This window comes from Erinaceus europaeus, chromosome 2 (assembly GCF_950295315.1).
Source record: "Erinaceus europaeus chromosome 2, mEriEur2.1, whole genome shotgun sequence".
Taxonomy (NCBI): Eukaryota; Metazoa; Chordata; class Mammalia; order Eulipotyphla; family Erinaceidae; genus Erinaceus; species Erinaceus europaeus.
In genome coordinates, this window is record NC_080163.1 from 154802163 (window position 1) to 154817513 (window position 15351).

At 42.0% G+C, this 15351-nt stretch overlaps 1 long non-coding RNA gene across 1 annotated transcript in view; it reads left to right on the forward strand.

Moving 5' to 3' along the window:
* The first annotated feature begins 2181 nt into the window (after window positions 1-2181).
* Window positions 2182-15351, forward strand: part of LOC132536987 (uncharacterized) — a 105031-nt gene continuing 91861 nt past the window's right edge. Inside the window, exon 1 of the long non-coding RNA XR_009548502.1 lies at window positions 2182-2415. This is a non-coding gene — a long non-coding RNA (uncharacterized LOC132536987). The remainder of the gene's footprint in view (window positions 2416-15351) is intronic.

Genomic DNA, 15351 nt, shown 5'->3' on the forward strand with positions numbered 1-15351 from the left:
ACACAAATGGTTAGTTTGGGGAGTAATCAGGTGAGAACCCTTTAACAGTAAGATAATGAGTTTAGGGAAATGGTAGCTTTCTTTCCAAAGGCTAAGCACCATCTGATACTAATAATCAAAGCAATAACAGTAATAGTCCTGTGTATTTGTTGTACTTATATAAAACAATAGGTAATGATGGGATAGATCAGATATTTATCCTCACAGTAAAAATAATATATATTCCAACTTAAAAAAACAAACTAGTATCACTCTACTAAAGCAATGTTGATTTCTAGGAGTATTGTTATCACAGGAGTACATTTCTACAGTTCCCCAAGACAGGCATCAGTACATTTCACGCCCCTCCCCCCACCATCACCAAACCATTATCTTTCCACTAGGACTTAGGCCCCTAAGCCCCCCCCCCCCCTTAGCGTTCCTCCCTTTCCTCTCCTGAGTCCCTGAATCCGCCGCTATAAGCTAGCATTCTCTTGAAGATTCACCCTGTGTTGTTCTTTGCTTTGTTCCTTAAAGCCCATCTATGAGTGAATACTCAGATGTTTATGTAGCACTTACGGGGTACAGGCACTATGCTAAATATCTAACATGCATTCTCTTATCTACTCTATACAACAACCTTCCAAGAGTAAGAATTACTCTAGTTTCTTTTGTACCTGTAAAGGAGAAAAGGCTCAGGAGTCAGGTGGTAGAGCAGCAGGTTAAGCGCAGGTACAAAGCACAGGACTGGCGTTAAGGATTCTGGTTCAAGCCCCCAGCTTCCCACCTGCGGAAGAGTCACTTCACAGGCGGTGAAGCAGGTCTGCAGGTGTCTGTCTTTCTCTCCCCCTCTCTATCTCCCCATCCTCTCTCCATTTCTCTCTGTCCTATCCATCAACAACGACATCAATAACAACAATAGTAGCTACAACTATAAAACAACAAGGGCAACCAAAGGGAATAAATAAATAAATAAACATAAAAAGAAGAAGAGGCTCAAAGAAGTTAAGTCATTTGACCAGGGTCACCTAGATAATAGTTAAGATTTAAAGCCAGTCTGACCTTAAGCATTCTTTGCTTCACAAGCAGTCTATTTTAGCAGATTTTCTGCCTACAAAGGAAGTGTGTGTGTGTGTGTGTGTGTGTGTGTGTGTGTGTGTGTGTGTGTGTGTGTGTAGGCAGACACATAGCATTTGTCAAAGTCTCAACAATCTCCTGTTCTGTAGGGGGGAAAATGAGGCTGTGTAGCCATGCAGTAGGTTAGAAGTTGAACTTTAAAAGTAAGAGTCCCTTAAATTCCAACTCTAGGGTTGACACTTAAATTGCACGGCCTTATGAAAATGTTTTAACCTCTGTCTGCCTCAAATTTCCCCATCTGCAGTGCAGAGCTACTAATATTGTTCTTGAGAAAAAAACTAATGAAGCAATGCAATGTCCAGTGGGTCTGAACCCAATGGCACCAGCTGTCCTTAAACTAAAATCTTACACCAGATTTGCTCAGGTGGGGAAGCTGCCTCTGGGAGTTGTTTTAAAGGGCCTTTTCAATTTGCATTTCTAATTACCCTCTAACTACCTGCCTGACCAGTCCTCTAAGGACTGGATGGGTGATTGATGTGATACCACTCAAAAATTTCTTTGAGTTCTTCAGAAGAAAGGTTTTCTGTACAATCCAGCTGGCGGTGTTAGTGTTTAGAGGAATCTGAAAGCCTAACTGTGCTGCTGATACGCTCATAGGGAGTTGAAAGGAGGATTATCTTTTAAGACTTGAGAATGTTGATGTTTGCAAATATTTTCTTGCAGCCTCTCCTAATACTGCAAATTGACTGCAGAGATAATGGGCAAAGGATGACATCATACGAAACAGCAGCCTTTTAAGTGCAAGAGCTGGAGGAACCACTTAAAGTAATTAGGAAATCCTTAAACAAGTGTTTGCAAAGTGTTGGCTAACCCTTAGTGCTTGCCTTTACCACCCTTGGCATCCAGTTCGAAAAATATGACCTTGAATAATTATATCTTCCCACTAGCTTTCAGTACTAGAAGCAGTAAGGCTCCAGGCTGCTCGCTCCCCCCCCCCCTTTCTCTGTATGTGTGTGTGTGTGTGTACACAACACCTCTGGATGAAAACACCCCCCCCCCAGACAAGTGAGGTGTTGGGAAGCAGTGCTTTCAGAGAAACCCTGGAAAGTGGAGTTACAGGCCACCCTGCTAAATACTCTAAGGATAGACGCCAATTTTCTTTCCTCACCCTTTCCAAAATGGACTAGCTATCCTGCTTGTTGGGTGAGTCTGATAAAATATCTCTTTCTGTTTAAGCTGGCTTGGATTCCACTAGTCATTGTGGCCACCTTGAGAACAGCTGGCTTTCTTAGGAGGGTCCTTTCATCCAGTGAAGAAAGTGGGTAGAACTGACTGGAAATCCTGTCACTTTAAGCAAAGGTCTGTGGTGAAATGAACTGGTAATATTAAGGCTCAGGCTCAGGCTAACTTGTCTAAATCAGGGGTGGAGAAACTTTTCTCTGCAAGAATCATTTGACCATTCATTTATTATTTTTAGTTGCCTATTATTTTTTATTTTAATTATTATTTTCCTTTGATAGAACAGAGAGAAATTGAGGTGGTAGAAAGGAAGAAAGTGCCACATCTACAACACTGCTTTGTTGCTTGTGAAACTTCCCCCATTTGTGTATTTATAACATCATTCACAGGCCACACAAAATTATCAGCTGAAAAATTTAACACCTGGGGGTCCAGCAGTAGTGCAGCAGGTTAAGCACACATGGTGCGAAGCCCAAGGACCGGTGTAAGGATCCCTGTTTGATCCCCCAGCTCCCCACCTGCAGGGGAGTCGCTTCACAGGCGGTGAAGCAGGTCTGCAGGTATCTATCTTTCTCTTCCCCTCTCTGTCTTCTCCTCCTCTCTCCATTTCTCTCTGTCCTATCCAACAACGCTGACAGCAATAACAACAACTAACAACAACAACAATAAAACAACAAGGGCATCAAAAGGGGGAAATCAAATTTAAAAAATGTTAAATAAAAAAAAGTTTTAAAAAGTTTACACCTCATGCTGCCATGAACAAAAGCTCCTAGACTTCTTGTACTTCAGGTCCTGCCTGTGGTAGCTGCAGCAAGGCCACACCAATGGATGGTATATACATCATGGACTAGATATACAGCTCCCCCACCCCTTGTCTAGATCAATCTGAAGAGTGGTGTTTTCTTCAAACCAATTTCCTCACCACAAAGAATTACAAGAGATAGAGGAGTGCTGTCAGTGGTGGTATACCTCGTTAAGCGCACAATATTACCATGTGTAAGAACCCGGGTTTGTGTCCACATTGGGGGAAGCTTTATGAGGGGTGAAGCAGGTCTGTTGGTGCCTCTTTTATTCTCTCTCTCTCTCTATTTCCCTTCTCAATTTCTATCTGTTCTTTTAAATAAAATAGAAAAGAGAAAAAAAAGGAGGAAAAAATGGCCACTGGGAGCAGTAGACTTGTAGTACTGGCACCAAGCCCCAGTAATAAACCTGGTGGCAAAAGAAGAAAAAGAATAAGGAAGGAAGGAAGGAGGGAAGGAAGAAAGGAAGGAAGGAAGGAATAAAGAAAGAAAGAAGAGTGAAAGGGCAATGATGGAGAACCAGATGATAGATAAAACTACACCTGTTATCTATCACTGTCAAACATTCTCTTCTGCATCCCTTAGTTTAGGAAAAAATAGATTGAATCAGTGAACCAAAACAGAAAGAGATATTCTGAGAAATGAATGAGACAGATTTTCCAGACCTTGTTTGTGCTGCAGGGGTAATGCTATCAACAGAGGTCTTTTCCTTAAGTAAAGGGGGAGTCCCCCAGTTACAGTGTCTGCCTGTGCTGTGTGAGCAAATGCAGACAGTAGTAATCTCTATAATGAGTAAGAGTGTATCAGAATTTAGGGTTAGTATTCCGATGAATTGAGTGACTCTTCTGGATGGCCAGGCCAGCCTTCCCAGTGGAGGTACTTGGCCCACACCAGTTGCTCAGATTCAAGAAAACTGAGACCCTAGTCCTGAAAAGAAAAGAGCAGAAGAGAAAATTTTAAAAAAAGAAAGAAGAGAAGAAAAGACTCTATTGTAGTATTCCTTTCCACCTCTATGGACCTGAGAAACTAGCAGAAGAGCACCAGAATTTGGGGCACTTTATAAGGTGAACATGCCTGATGAAGAGTTTCCAGTGGGTTCTCTCTCATATCACTCTTTATCTGCTCTTGACTCCTCAGTCCTTTCCTCTCCTCTTCCTTCTCTCTTATCGGGAGTTTTAGACCTGATTGTCAAAAGTCAATTTAACTCCATGGCTGTTATTACCTCCAAATTTAGTTTCCATCTTGGTTCATCACAGGAACTACATGAGACCTGGGGTCCCTAATCATTAACTCCTCTGGGCAAGTCTTAATCCTCCCAGAGTAATAATGGGGTTCAGTGGAGTTCAACAGAAAAGGAGGGCTACCATTATATGTTATCTCTTCCAGGTTCAAAATAATTTAAATTTCAAAGGAAACCAAATGCATGCAAAGAACCAGGGAGCACATTTTCAAATAGATTATGTTCCAATTTAACATGGTGCTTTCTTGATACGGTGGCATATAATTATTCTTCCCGCTCTTCATAATATGCCCTGTGCAGATTACGTTTATGCATTCATCTATTCTCAGCTGTTGATTGAATTGTTTATGTGCCAAGTACTGTTCTGGGTAAGGAGACAGAATGAACAAAATCAACTCTATTCTTCCAGAGTATGTAGTCTAGTGGAAGACAGATGGATGCTGGACAATAACCACATAGGCACAGAATATTACATTGGTTGATAAATTACTGTAGAGGATATGCCTGGAGATTTGGGTTAGCTTTGAAGTCAGATAGGCCCAGAGAAAGAGGAATTCTGCTAAGAGGTCATAATCAAGTTGATGCCTGAAATGCATATAAGGCAGTAGAACTTAGGTAGGTCCAGAAACAGTCAAGTAATAGCACATTCAAGTCCAACTGGAGAGGCAGGAGACAGTATCAGAGGAAAAGGCAGCAACCAAATTAAGTTTTGCCAGACTGTTGGAAGGAGAACGTTCCGGAGAACATTATTTCTAAGATAAAGGGAGAACTGATTGTGATCTTTTTTACATACTTCTTTAAGATACTTCTTTCTCTCTTCCTTCCTTCCTTCCTTCCTTTCTTTCTTTCATTCTTTCTTCCTTTCTGTTTTAATTTGAGAGGACAGAGAAGTGGAGAGAGGAAGCAAAAATAGTTTTAAAGAGAAACACCTTCAGCATTGCTTCACCATTTGTGAAACTTCTATGCTACAGGTAGGCCCCGAGGGCTTGAACCTAGGTCCTTGTGCATGGTTATGCATATGTTCAACTGGTTGTGTCATCATCCAGCCCGTTTTTGTTTATTTATGAGAAAGAGAGAAGGACAGAATGAACCAGAGTATCATTCTGGAATGTGTGATGCTGGACTGAACTCAGAATTTCATGCTTCAGAGTTCGATGTTTTATCCACTTTGCCACCTCTGGGACCACTTTATTTTTTTAAAGAGCAGTAAAGTAATATGATCAAATTTATATTTCATGATCTCCTGGGTTATACTATGAAGAAAGTGGTGAATGGTTAGGCAGAACAGTTTTGCCAGACTCCAAATGAAAGATAATGGTGTCTCAGATGATTGTGCTAGAAGTGTGTAAGGAAGAGATAGATGTGGAACAGAGCGTTTTTTGCTAGAAGAATTAACATGCCAGCAGTGGTGTACCCAGTACTCCAGGACCCATGCAGGTACCCTGGTTTCGAGTCCGCATTCCCTACCGGCCGGGGGTTTCACTTCACAAGTGGTGAAGCAGGTCTGTAGGTGTTTATCTTTCGCTCCCTCTCTTTATCTCCTCATACCCTCTCAATTTCACTCTGTACTACTGAATAAAATGAAAAAGGGGGGGGGGGAGGAAATAATGGCCACTGGGAGCGGTGGATTCTTAGTGAAGGAACCGAGTCCTAGCGATAAGCCAAAAAGATAAGGCAAAAAAAAGAAGAAAAAAAAAGAATTGACATGCCAATAAGATTGACATTTGACATAGGTGGAGACTAGTGATGGAGAGGAAGATAGCAAAGATGAAGTCCAGTTATCTACCTTTAAGCAGCCATTTGCGTAGAAGGGAAACACAAGAAGGAAGATAAACATAAATAAATGAAGCAGGAGTCGGGCGGTTTTAGCGCAGCGGGTAAAGCGTGCCTGGCGCAAAGCGCAAGGACCGGTTAGGATCCCAGTTTGAACCCCCGGCTCCGCACCTGCAGGGAAGTCACTTCACAGGCGGTAAAGCAGATCTGCAGGCCTCTCTCTGTCTCTCTTCCTCTCTATCTCCTCCTTCTCTCTCAATTTCTCTCTGTCTCTATCCAATAACAAATAAAAATAAAAAAAATAAATAAATAAAGCATTATAATGATTGCTTGAGTGCCAATTTAAGATTCTAATTTGTGAGGGTTTGGCCAGTGGTGCACGGGATTAAGCCACATAGTAGGAAGCGTAAGCATCTCAGTTCCAGGCCCTGGATTCCCACCTGCAGGGAAGTTGCTTCACAGGCGAAACAGGTCTGCAGGTGTCTCTCTGTGATTCTCCCTCTCTATCCCCACCCTCAATTTCTATCTGCCCTATCCAATAATAATTATTTTAAAAAGTAAAAAAATAAAATAAAATGGCCTCTAGGAGCATTTGGATTCCTGGCGGATGTAATGAGCCCCAACCATAACTCTGGAGGCAAAACAAAACAAAATAAAAAACAACCTAATTGTTAAGTCTTCTGAGAGCCCAGAATACATAATACAGGGTCCTGGGTAGTTATCAATTCTTGTCCTTGGAAATTTACAATGATGGGAAGTTCTGGTATTATTATAAAAATTATTCATTGTTTTAAAAATTAACAGATACATTCTGTTTCTCAACACAGTGTCCTCCTTACAGGGGACCTAATTTATTCATCCATAAGTTTCTATACCATCCAATGGCCTTTGATAATGAATATAAATCATCAGTCTCCTCACAACCTCATATAGAGACATTTGTCTGATTCTCACCCCAGGATGAGTCCCATTATCCACATAGTTCTCCTTGTAACCAGGAGTCTGCAATCCTTATGAAATCTCTTAAGAAGGTTTCTTGAGCCATTTCAATATGTTCTTTAAAAGAAGCAGTATATGTCTTTTTGTTTTTTTTTTCTTCAGGAAGTAAACGATGGCATTTGTGCCATTATAAATCATAATGGGTTTCCGTATTCTCTGCCATAAAGAACTTTTTTTTCCTCTTAGAAAGGAAAATTAAAGTTGCTGTACCATGGGATCACTTTCATTATCTTTAGCATACAAATGATCTTTTAAAAAGATTTTCTTCCTCTACATATGTACAGTATCAATGATATAATTTACACTGCATCCTTCATATTAACACTCTGATCCATCATCATGAACAATGCAGGGTCTTTGTGTGAGAAGCTGTCGGACAAATGTTTTAGCTTGTGAGAAGAAAATTGTTAGCATTTGAATAGAGAATAGTACAGGAAGGATTAATAGCCTACTTTGATGGATTAGAATGTAGGGAAATTGCTCAATATTAATATGAAAATGTTTGTGAATTGGTTGCAAGGTGCTGTCAATGGAAAATGATTATGTCTCCAAGGCCTTATCAGTTGAGACTTGACTCTTAGCAAAGACTTTCACACAAAAGACTGATGAGAGGTGTATGGGATGGCTGGCTCCAGGAACTGAGGCACCACCCCCACTACAATCAGTGGAGTCCTCCTGGTCCTGGGGGTTCCTTTATTGTTACAATGTACAAGACTTTATATTAACATATCTGAATGTGGCTTTATAATAGAAGAAAAAGAAATGTGGTGATAAGTTATTTTTTATAATACAGATGTTCCATCTTCTGAAAACCTAATCAGAAGCGAGCAGAGCTTTGTTACACATGCAGTGAAGTTTCTTTTATTAAAAATGGTTTAATTATCTTAATTCATTTGATAGAGACAGAAATTGAGAGTGAAGGGGGAGATAGAGAGGAAGAGACAGAGAGACACCTGCCGCATTGTTTCACCATTCACAAAGCTTTCCCCCTGCAAGTGGGAATAGGGCGTTTGAACCTGGATCCTTGTGCACTGTAACATGTGCTCAACCAGTTGTGCCACCACCCGGCTGCCCACATGCAGTCAAGTTTCTTGAACTGAAATTTTTACCTCTGGATAATGGTTTCCATGATGCTGTTCTGTGAAGTTGGTTTGCAAATCAAACACCATGATCTAGATATACTTGTTTAATTCTGGTGTCAACACAATTAGAGCTCACCTAATTTGGGGATGATGTCTGCAAGGTGTCTAGGGTGTTAGAAAATTTTACTTGCAAAATGTAACCTTAGTGCTTTGAGTGCTTTCACCTTAAGCATTAATTTACCTTTGAATGTATACTTCTGACCAAAAGTTCAGATTCCTAAAAAAATGGAGACTAGCAACGCTTTATCATTTCTACGAAACCCCAAAATACTAGCCAGTTCTCTTTTCCTATAGAAGCACGATGATACTGACATTCACTCTGGCTTCTTCTTCTTCCAGCGTTTGCCCTTCTTCAGTAGCCAGTCAACAGCGTCAGGTTGAGCCTGATGTAAAGTTTTGAGACCTCCTTTGAATCTGGAGAGGTGGCAGTCGTTGACTATGTGGGTCATAGTCTGTCTGTAGCCACAGGGGCAGTTCGGGTCGTCTCTGGCTCCCCAGCGATGGAACATAGCTGTGCACCGGCCATGGCCTGTTCGATAGCGATTGAGGAGGGCCCAATCATAACGTGCTAGGTCAAAGCCGGGTTGACGCTTGCAGGGGTCTGTGACGAGGTGTTTGTTCTTTACCTCAGCTGACTGCCAACTCTGTTTCCAAGAGTCTGGAACAGAGAAGTTCAGTGTAGGCATAGGGGACCAGATTGGATGACGAGACGTCAAGCGTTGGACAGGGTGGGCGAAGTTATCCGCGTATATTGGCAGGTCCGGTCGAGCGTAGACGTGGGAAATGAACTTAGATGATGCCACATCCCGACGAATATCTGGCGGGGCGATGTTGCTAAGAACTGGCAGCCATGGAACCGGGGTGGAATGGATGGTTCCAGAAATTATCTTCATGGAGGAATATAGTTTGGAATCGACCAAGTGCACATGGGGGCTACGGAACCATCCTGGGGCACAGTATTCTGCAGTGGAATAGCATAATTCCAGAGATGATGATCGAAGTGTGGAAGTGCTCGCGCCCCATGAGGAGCTGGCCAGTCTTGCAATGATGTTATTCCTCGCGCCCACCTTTGCTGCAGTTTTTATGAGATGTTCGTGAAATGACAGAGTGTGATCGAGAGTAATGCCAAGATAGACTGGCTGGGCTTCATGCCGGATTCTCGTACCGCCAAGCTGCACATTAAGCTCACGCAAGGCCGAGGCATGGTGTAGATGGAAAACAGATGATACCGTTTTTGCAGTGCTAGGGATTAGTTGCCATTTTTTACAGTAATCAGATATCAGAGACACTCTGGCTAATAATATCAGAATAGAAAAAACAGATATCAGAGACACTCTGGCTAATAATATCAGAATAGAAAAAACAGTCTAGCACAGCTATATACAAGATACTGGATACTGTACAGCAAACCATAACAAAAGGACTTTTCAAAGTTAACCCAATTAACAAATAATGTGATGATAACATTAACTATCGATTGTCTTTTTGAACCCTAAGACAGCAGGAACCTCACATCTCCACTATAGAGCCCCTACTTCCCCCAGTCCTGGAACCAGTGGATAGGGCCCACTTTCCCGTATGCATCTCCCAATCCAAACCAAATAATATTGCATCCGCCAATCACAACCTAACCAACGCAACGATTGCCACCTCAACATGCTTCACCTCAGACTGTGTCCAGAGACTTCACGTGTGGAATGACAACCCTTCAGCTTCATTACTCGGGTTCCAGATGCCACCAGGATGCTGGCCAGGCTTCCCTGGATTGAAGACCCCACCAATGTGTCCTGGAGCTCAGCTTCCCCAGAGACACACCTTACTAGGGAAAGAGAGAGGCAGACTGGGAGTATGGACCGACCAGTCAATGTCCATGTTCAGCGGGGAAGCAATTACAGAAGCCAGACCTTCTACCTTCTGCAACCCTCAACGACCCTGGGTCCATGCTCCCAGAGGGCTAGAAAATGGGAAAGCTATCATGGGAGGGGGTGGGTTATGGAGATTGGGTGGTGGGAATTGTGTGGAGTTGTACCCCTCCTACCTTATGTTTTTGTTCATTAATCCTTTCTTAAATAAAAAATTTAAAAAAAAGAAAAAGAAAAAACAGTCTAGACAGCAGGAAGCACCCACCTACTCCATCCTATGGAGTGCCCAATGAAGCCCTCAGATCCCATTTTTCCCCACTTAAGTTTCATATGTATCACCAGCACAGATTTTTAAAAAATTGTTTATTTATTTATTTTCCCTTTTGTTGCCCTTGTTGTAGTTAATATTGTTGTTGTTATTAATGTCGTCGTTATTAGAACAGAAAGAAATGGAGAGAGGAGGGGAAGACAGAGGGGGAGAGAAAGACACCTGCAGACCTGCTTCCCCGCTTGTGAAGCGACTCCCCTGCAGGTGGGGAGCCGGGGGCTCGAACCGGGATCCTTACGCCTGACCTTATGCTTTGTTCCATGTATGCTTAACCCGCTGTGCTACCGCCCAACTCCGTACCAGCACAGATTTTAAGAGCTCCAGCACATATAGGGTAGGAGGACTCTTTATTGTGGGGTTTCCTGTGCAGGTAGCATGTTCATCACTGCCATCTACCAGCTAGATGTCTGGAGACTCTCCCCCAGTCATGAAAACCAGAAATGTCCCCAGACACAGAGAAATGTCTGACAGGAGACAAGACTCTTTTCTCCCCTCACCCATTAGAGAATCACTGGACTAAAGAGAGGAAAGCTGCTCTTTAGTGTTAGGGAAATGTCATGTTATTAATGGAAGGAAATGTACCATATATACATATATATGAATTTGAAAATAAATTTTCCCTGATTGACAGGACAGTTCACTTGGGAAGGTGCCAAGTTGGAATCCAGCCCCCCTGCACTGAAGGAAGCTCCGGTGTTATAATGCCTTTCCCTCTCTGTCTCTGTCTTTCTGTCTGAGTCAGCCGAGAATAGCTAAACCTATATGATGACCAAAAAAAAAAAAGAGAGAGAGAAAATTATTTACTTTTTCTAATAAGAAGAAGTAAAGTTCTATGATGCTCACCTACACATATTTATAAAGTAATTCCATAGCTGCCATCTATTAAATGCCGGTCATTACCCCTGGTGTCAGATACTTTAACCTACTAGAGAGGTCTCAGAAAAATCTGATATGTTGGCTAAAATGCATATCATTCAGCAGAGTCAGAAATTGAGGTTGAAGGGTATGGAAACTCACACCCAATTGAGTTTGCATGTTATTATGCTTAAGAGCCCAGGTTCAAGGCCCCGGCCCCTATCTGCAAAGGGGAATCTTCACAAGTGGTGAAGCAAGAATGCAGGTGTCACTTTCTCTCTCCCTCTCTATCTCCCTCTTCCTTCTCAACTTCTCTATTTCCTATCAAGCAAAAAGAGAAAGAAAAAGGGAAAAAAAAAAAAAGTCCACCAGGAACCATGGATTTGTTGTGTAGGCACCAAGCCCTAGCGATAACCCTAGTGGCAGTAAACAAACAAACAAACAAAATCACTGAGGCTGGTGGTTATTGAAACACTTGCCCTCAAGTCAAGCTGATGATCTGTCAAAAATGGGACCTGAGTTTGGCTGCCTGTGCCAAGTACACTACCTCCTAGCACCACTACCATCACCCCCCACCCCACAGAATTCTTTTTCTCTTAGGATTTGAGAATAACAACTTCCAAAAAAAAAAAAAAAGAAAGAAAGAAAAAGAAAAGAAAGAAAGAAAAGATGAAAAAAAAAAAACCATTTTGGGCATACAGGAATCTGATTTGTGACAATGAGCTGTCACGGGACCTAGTGAAGTGGTGGGAACCAATGACATGATCCCCAGGCCGGGCTATCAGCATCTAAGAAAGCCAGCAGTTTACACAGCTATACTGTGACAGACATGTCTTCTGTGTGCCTTTAGGATTGGCAGCTTCACTATTGCTGTTGTCGTTGTGTGTGGAAGGCCGACTCTGCCTGCCAGCCAAGTCTTTCCCAGGTAGCAGTGGTCATTGTCGCCTAATCATTCCCAGGCCAAAATGGAATCAGGACGGAGGGCTGGCAACTCTTAATTCCACTGCAGCACTTTTTTCCTTTGACCATATTTTGTCTGTGACTGAATAGTGGTAATATCCATCCTGTCCTATTGGTTGGTTGTGAATTCCACCTAGACGCCCCCCCTCTTTTCTTTCCCTTCTCTCTTCCTTTCTTCTTTTTTTTCTTTCACATATATATTTAAAGACTTATTAATGGCTGAGAGAAAAAGAGAGCTAGAGCATCACTCTGGTACATGTAGTAGCAGAGATTCATCTAGGCTTTATGCTTGAGAGTCCAAGGTTTTACCCATTGCTCCATTTCCCAGACCCCCCCCCCCCACACACACACAGGCACACACACACAGACACACACACATGCACACACACACACACACACACAGGCACACACACACAGACACACACACACACATTTCTTTTGAAACAAAACACTTTTCCCAGGGTTGGCAAAATTGCTCACTTGGATAGTGTGATGCATTGCCCTGTGAGTGACCCAGGTTCGATTCTGGTCCTCATTGCACTGAAGGAAGTTTTCACGTTTTAGTCTCTCCCTGGCCCTTTCTTCTCCTTCCTTTTTAGCCCCTCTTCCTTAACCTCCTCACCACTCCCTTGAAAAAAAAAGTCAGCTTTATTATGACTAAAAAGAAAAAACAAAAACCTTCACCACATATATCCTTATGTTCCTAATTCTGAAAGGGCTCCGTTAAGACTCCGTATTGCCTTCTCTTTTCCCAAGCCACCTACTCTAATCCCGTTCCCTAGAATTCACTTTCATTTTTGGCACTTAGTTTTATGTTTCTTAATAATGTTTTAATATATACATATTTCTTGTTTTTTAAATCTTAAGTCTTGTGCATTACTTTTTTTTTTCTTTCTACCAGAACACTTCTCAGGTCTATCTCATGGTGGTGCAGGAAATTGAACCTGGATCCTCAGAGCCTCAGGTATGAAAGACTTTGGCATAACCACTATATTACCTTCCCAGCCTGTGTGTTAAATTCTTACGCGAGAATATAAGGCTCTGGCACTTAAAGCATTTTCCCCACCACATCCCTCAACTCACACATCTGACAACACTGGGTTTTTTAATCTCAAGAGAGCGAAGTCACAGTCTACTTATTTCATCATTCTGCGTTTACCTTGTGATGATCACAGCATTGTGACCCATAGCCAGACCATCGACTGTACTACAATTACATTTCCTTTTGTCTAAGTTTTTGTTTTCCTTGGACTTACTGGTAGCCTTGTTTTCTGTGTGCCTCTCAGGAATTCACCTCCAATCTCATTATCAAAACTATCAGAAACTCACTATCGAGTCTCCTGTCAGAATTTCTAAACACCTCTATTTGTTGACTAGTTGGGTTTCTTCTAGGAGATAGCCCTTCTGGACTCCAGTATTACCCTATCCTCCTCAGTGTATGCTGGCTATAGCCTGAGGATTGACTTCCTGATGTCTTTCCTCATCATCATCCCAGGACTTCCTTTAGTCTCTTTTCTAGGTCAGTTATCTGTTTCCTGAAACTGTAGCTTTTCTTCTTTTTTGAAGAGTATCATATACTAGAGTAACTTCTTCATTTAAGTTTTTTATTTTTAAAATGTTTTTTAATTATTATCTTTGTTTATTTATTGGATAGAGACAGTCATAAATTAAGAGGCAAGGGTGAGATATAGAGGAAGAGAGACAGAGAGATACCTGCAGCACTACTTCACCACTCGCAAAGCTTTCCCTCTGCAAGTGAGGACTGGGGGCTCAAACCCAGGTCCTTGTGCATTGTAACATGTGCACTCAATCAGGTGAGCCACCACTCAGCCTCTAAAATGTTTTTAGTAGTTTATTTTACATAGGCATTACTATTTATTTGTTTGCTTTAGATAGAGACAGAAAAGAATACAGAGATAAAGGGGAGGTAGAAAGGGAGAGAAAGGGGCTGGGTGGTGGCACAATGGTTGAGCACACATGTAATAGTGCCCAAGGACCCTGGTTTGAGCCTCCAGTCCCCACCTGCAGGGGGAAAGCTTCACAAGTGGTGAAGCAGGACTGCAGGTATCTCTCTACCTCTCTCTCCCCTCTCCATTTCTGACTATCTCTATCCAATAATTATAAAGATAATTAAAAAAATTTTTAAAAGAAAGAAAGGGAGAGAAAAAAGAGAGCCACCTGCAGCACTGCTTTACCACTTGTGAATCTTTCTCCCTCTCAGTGGGGATGAGGGCTTGAAGCTGGATCTTTGAATACTGTAACACATGCACTCTACTAAATGCACCACCGCCTGGCCCCACCTGGTAACATATGTACAGTCATAATATATACTTTCTCTTAAGATTGTGCTTACCCTTATTTCCTAACCCTGCCAACAGATGTTAAGCCTGCAAATGACCCAAGGCTCTTGTAATGTGCACTACCCTATTACTCCATAGGCATCAACGTGTCTTTGAGTTGGTGACTTCTCCAGGCTCTCCAGAGAATTCAGGGAGCCCCTGACTTGTATTTCTCACTGACCTCAGGATTAATAGCAACCTGCATTGCATAGCCCTTTACTAATTAGCAAGTGCTGCCACAATTGTATGCCACTGCAGAAGCAGGTAGACACCGTGCATCCTGTATTCAGAGAGCCTGAGACTGGTTCACGACTATGATGTTCATGAATGTGGTCTAGGCACATGTAGCTGTGACTCCTGGTGAGTATCTGTGACCTTGATAGACTAGCTCAGCATGTACTTGTAGCACCAGGAAAGCAGAGACCCCATAAAAATTCCACTTTTGATGACTTTGCCAGAATTCTGCATTAAAATATGCTTCCAATGAGCTATTTTTGTACGAGCATATGTGATTTGTATAAAACATGTTATGTTTTGTCTTTTATGATCTCACACTTTTTGAACTCTGTATGGTAGTTCAAGGGAACACTTGAATATACTTTCTATGGCTTAAGACCTCTACAGGTTGAAAAGGCCTCAAGTAAGGTGAAACTTCCCACCTTTCCTGATTCAATGAAGTGAAATGCTGTAATTATACTTCAGTTTCATCCACCCAAGGAGACTCACTTTGAGGCACTGGCCAATATTTTTACATAAGA